The following is a 6,000-nucleotide window of genomic DNA, read 5'->3' on the forward strand; positions in this document are numbered from 1 at the left end:
TATGAAAAATATTGAAGAATTATTGCTATAAAAGAATTATAACATATATTTATGAAAAGATGAAAGAATTATTAGAGGTATTTACACTTTTTTTAGCACATTGTGTAAAAGATGAAATATAGGCAATTAAATTGTTTTTTTAATATTTAAATATTAGTTTTAGAAAATTTATGTAAGTAAAATAATGGTGTTTTTCTAATTTGTTGTGTTTTTTTTCACTAAAATATAGTGGATATGTTCACATTAGGGCTCAAGTTTGGTATGTAATGATGGAATATTTTGAAACAAATTGGTATGATTATAGATACAGAGAATCATTATTTTTTCCCATAATTTTTAATGTTTAACTTATATTTTTCTTAAATTAAGAAATGAATTGGACCTTTAAAATGACTAGGTTGACTCATAAGCCTAACTATGAGGGTTTTAACATATTCATATTTTTTTTATAAACTGATTTACTTCTTAGGTATTCATCTATTCTAGTGCGAGCTTTTTCCTATTTCAAAATAAGTCAACCAATAAAAAGTTATAGCCAAAATAAAAGACACATTTTTTTATAAATTTGATATAGTTCCAGATCTCTATAATTGCATTCATTTTCATTAGAAATAAACATGTAGAGCACATTTATGAAAAAATTATGCACTTAGAATATCTATAAATGTGTTCAGTTTCATTCGCAATGAACTCGTAGAGCATATACAAAATCATGGTTGAAAATCTAGAAATTGTATAAATGGATTTGTTTTTTCATTTATGTTGACCAAACCAAGAGATACCAAGGTGGCCACCTCATCTAATGAATTCATTAATGTGAAAAAAGATTAAACTGTAAGTTCAAAGAAAATTGAAGATGGAAGGTTGTTAAGTTGAAAGACCTTTGTTAAAATTAAGCCATTAATGTGCAAAAAGGGTCCATGATCCACAAAAAAATTTTAAATTTATAGATATGTCATTGCATGAGAGATTCTTGATGTAATAAATCCCATTTGGTCACTGAAGGTGTCAAAGTTAAGTTGAAATTTAGTCCTATCAAAATTAAGTAAAATATTTAGATATTGTCATGTCATGAAAATGTTTGGTTGAAAGAATCTAGTGACATGTACTCTAGCAAACTATTTTCAAAATTTTGAGTCTATATTGGAACTGTTCACTGCAAAATTAATGAATATTTGTGAAGAAATATTGAATATAAAAAAATATATATGATGAAGACATAGAGAATATCATGATGAAGAAATCAACCAAGTTGAAATCATAAGAAGTAGATTTGTATGCAGATGGTGTAGTCATAGTAGGATTAAAGAAATTTGATAAAGAAAGAACAATGATTAAGATGATTAACTCCTTAATAAATCATAAGACAAAGAAAATATGAATTTGTTAGCAAGAAGAAGTCCTGAAACTACTAAGAATAAATTAAGAAAAAAAGATAAAAGCTTAGAGAGAAGGTCCAAGGTGAATAAATATTATAAATACTAAGATGAGGTTCAAAGAAAGAGATAGCCTGAGACAACCTAGACGAGGCATCTATTAAGGTGAAAAATACATGTTAAGGAAGAAGAGGTGCATTAAGGCCATAAGTGAAAAAATGAATAAGGTGAGAACATTGAAACCAAAGAAAGGGCTTATAAATAGAAAACTCCACAAAAATGGAAAGAAAATGAGAAGTTTAGAGAAAGAAAAAAACTGATTGAACCAATTGTAAGCAAAAGAAAATAGAGTGAAAATCCCCAAGCATGAAAAATGAAGAAAAGACAAAGACATCGAAGAAGAAAAGACAAAGACATCGAAGAAAGAAAAAAAATGACGTAGTGAAAAGGACAAGAAAAAAGAAACTGAAATAAGAGAGAATGAACTTGTGGAAGAAAAGTGTAGGAAAAGGAGATGATGCCAAAAAGAAGGAAGAAGCAAGCAAAACAGGTAAGAATAAAGTATCATGTGTGATGTAAATGTAATATATTTATGAAATTGATAGCCTTAATGAATAATCATTAAATCATACACTCTAATGATGCTCTTGGTCATATATTGTATTAAGGATAGATTATGCTAAAATGAATTTTGAAATTCTATGTATCTTAGTCAATATTGATGTAAGTTTGATGAGGCAAGAACACTCCATTGAAAAAGTTTATTGTGCTCTAAAATCACATGGTAATTGATGGTTCGTTGTCAGCCAAAAGTGCTAATATAATGAATGCTCATGGTAAATGAAAAAAACCTATCATCAAAGAGAACTTGCTGAAGGGAATGAAGAGGTGCCCAGTTAGGAAGAGAAGCTTGACATTCCATATAATTGTTGGTTTGAGGCATTCCAAACTTAGCAAAAAAATTGATCTTAGTGGTAAAGGAAGTCAAGTAAATTACAATTCATGAAAAAGGGACTAGCATTAAATACTTGATGGAGAAAAGAAAACTATGGAACATTTTGCTAGATGATAGTTAAAGAAAAAATGGATTCATGGACAAGAGCCCATGAATATTTTTTTGTTCCTTGGTAGTCTGATGCAAGAGCATCAAGAGCATGGTTTCTATTAAAGATGAAAACTCAAAATGAGAATGATGATATGGAGGAGAAAGGTAAAGATATGAAAACCTATGATGGAAGAATGGTTGATGAACCATGTATGAGAAACAAGAAAAAAATTAAGGATGGAAATTTATCTTACATTTTAGAAACCTTAGTGAATCTTACTAGTCCATAATATCTAAACTATAAAATATTGGTGATGTTTTCATAAAAGTATTCAAATATCCAATGTTTCTAAATAGCCTTCAACAAAATTTTATCAATTTTTAAGGTAGAACGATTTTATACTATAAAAATTTGGCTAACCATTTTTAGAAAAAATGAGATTATTTAATTTTTTTTAAGCATGAAAAAATAGCCCACTTGCAAATATGATCCCATAAAAATTTTCGTGATGAGAAAGAGCTTCTGAAAGAACCAATGGATACAACACCTGAAAACCCATGTATTTTGGTTGATGGTACCTATTTATATGGACTTTAGCGGTGTTTATGTTTTGCAAGTACAAGATGATGAAGAATGAGAATGAAGACAAAAGACCAAATATCATAGAAGACTAAAGATGAAAATGTAACCAGAGAAGATCAAACATGATGATGCACATTAAAATCAAAAGTATTCATTAAAGGGAGATATGAAAGAATAATTTCTACTTTTGATGTTTAATGAATAAACAACATGATGGCATTTGTAATGAGGTAGATTAATTCTAGAAGCCTATGTAAGAATAAGAGATGATGAGAAATGTGAGAGAGGAAGATTTATTTAGAGATGCATGAAGATAATGTGGAGATCATTATGGATTTAGTTGAGAAAATTATTTGAATATGTTATAGTTATTATGGTCACCTATTATAATATAAAAAGACCTAATTGTACAATCAAAAACACATGGGAATGGTTGATTAATATAAATTCCCCTTTTGGGGATTTTGGAGCATATATTCTCCAGTGTTCCTTGCTTTGATTATTGTAGGTTGCATGTAGGCATGCATTTAATTTTTCATTGCACACTTTGATACATCAAATATATGGAAAGGTGTAAATTTTTTTTTGAGGTTTATCTTATTGTTGGACAGAAGAAGGATCTATTAGAACTCAATCAAGCTTGAATAACTCTTACGAAAATATAAAAACATAATCAACTCCTGACCTCAACCCCTCTCATAAGATTTTAACATGATCTCATAGATTAGTGTCATGTATGTAAAGGGAGTAAGAGTATGCAAATGGTAGATTATCAAGAGATTCATATGTCTATATGATGTTACAATGAATTCTCCATGGTATATTTTTTGTATAATAGGTTATTATGAAATGCTCATATAGATAAGAGATTTAATTGTTTATTTAGTACACATGATTATGCACTCACATGTTTATTAGAAGTGGTTGTAGTAGTCATAATTATTAGTTAATAAATCATTTTGCAACATGTTAAATAATCTATGTATTTTATATACATTATAAATATTGTAAAATGTAAAATAGAAATTTGATATTTACTTTGACTTATATAAAAATAGAGTTGGAAAAATTTACCATGAAATTAATAAATTTAATTTAATTTAATGATTATTATTTATTATTTTATTCAAACATTATTTCTAAGCTTTTTATTTTTTAATAAATTAATTTAATTAAACTTATTTACTAATTTAACATATCTAATCTTATATAATTAATTGTAAATCACTTGAATTTTAAAACTTTATTTAATTTTTCTCAACATTTTACTACTTCATCATTGATTAAAATATGATATATATTTAAGTAATTTAAAAAGAAAATACATATATAACTTTATTTTTAAATTTTATAATATTTTAATTAATATTCTTTTTCAAAAAAATATATTATGATCTAACTATCAGTCTGAGAAATATATATCTATATATATATGATATAACTATCTTATGATTTGTTTAACATCAACAAATTATTGTTAACATGTAGTGCACAACATCTCTTCATATAATTGTATCTCATTCATCCTATATACAACACAAACTACACAAACTTGGGGAAGTGTGCCCTATATCTACACCTTAAAAAAATCTGGACAACTTAAAAATATGATAACAAAATTAAAGGTAATTAAAAAAAAAAAAAATCTAGAAAGAAATATTGGTCTCCATAAACTAAATGTCCACACTATCAAAGAATTCATATATCCCATGAGACTTGGCAGAAGAGTAAATGCTTCATTTGACAGACCATCTATTTCCATGTTACGCTCATGAAGTATGTGACAGAAATTGATAAGCTTGAAAGTGCCAGCAACAGCCCGTATATCAGAAAGAAGGGAGTCACAACCTCCCATCACTTGAAGACTTGACAATTTTTTTTACTAGTTAGCTCAACCAAAAACCACAGAGTCACCAATTCTACTTTATTGTTGGTCCCCTGCCTGATGCATATAGACAGTAGATGAAGCAGGTGTGACTGGTGAAGGACAACCCCATGCTACAACAAGGAGGAGAACCCGAGCTAGATCCATCAAAATAGCCCAGGGGTTGTTGAAGTCTAATTTGGGCATGATAATCGGATTCCTTTGGCTTGTTTCGTTTTGAGCCCGATGCCAAGGTAGCCACCTTCGCTGCACATACCGAACCATCGGACTTACAATTCACAAAAATGGTCAGCGGTGTGTAAAGCGTGACAGGCAAGGAATGTACGTTGTTTGGATATGGACGCGGGAAGAGCGCCGACACTATCAGAAGAGCTGTGTGTTGCCCGACAGGGTGAGGGTACTTACATTTGACTTTGACTGAGGGTACTTACATTTGACTTTGACTGAAATTTATCGAAGTATGTATTTTTAAATCCAGTGTATGTATAGAGTGTATTTTTTTTTATAATTATTTTCTAGCAACTATGTTTACAGATAATAAAAAAATTGTTTTGAATGTATCTTAATACTTGCTTAATAGAGTTGTTTTGTAGAGATTTACAAATGTAATGTAAGTTTTGCATTGAATAGGATTACGTTGATGTTTGTGGTTCTGCTTTGATTTAATACGTTTTGGGTTACTGTGTTTTATTGTTCAGGCTAATAAATAATTAGCTTGTTAATGGGTAGTAAATGAGTTAAATATGTTTATTATTGAATAATTAATCTACTAAAATTTAAGAATAGATACATACAACCCCACACATTCACTGTCCATTGGTAAACTAATTATATAATGACTTTTTGGCTACACTGCTATGTTAATCCATAAGGACATTGTCACATCCTATGGTGCTGTGCACTTCAAATTTGACACACCACAACAATCAAAAGTGATGTCACTGTCATTTTGACTCCTGAGTTTACAAGCTACCTTGTTACCAAGCCTCACAACGTGTCTGAGTTTTGAGATCATTTTGCTATATATGGCGATTTACAATGTTACATCGATGGTGGGTGAGGTTTCACCCAAATGATGTTTGATGCAGGAGCATCCGGACACTTCAATGAA

Source organism: Pinus tabuliformis, chromosome 6 (genome assembly GCF_031772625.1).
Source record: "Pinus tabuliformis cultivar Carrire ecotype Pingquan chromosome 6, CPIR1, whole genome shotgun sequence".
NCBI classification, from domain to species: Eukaryota; Viridiplantae; Streptophyta; class Pinopsida; order Pinales; family Pinaceae; genus Pinus; species Pinus tabuliformis.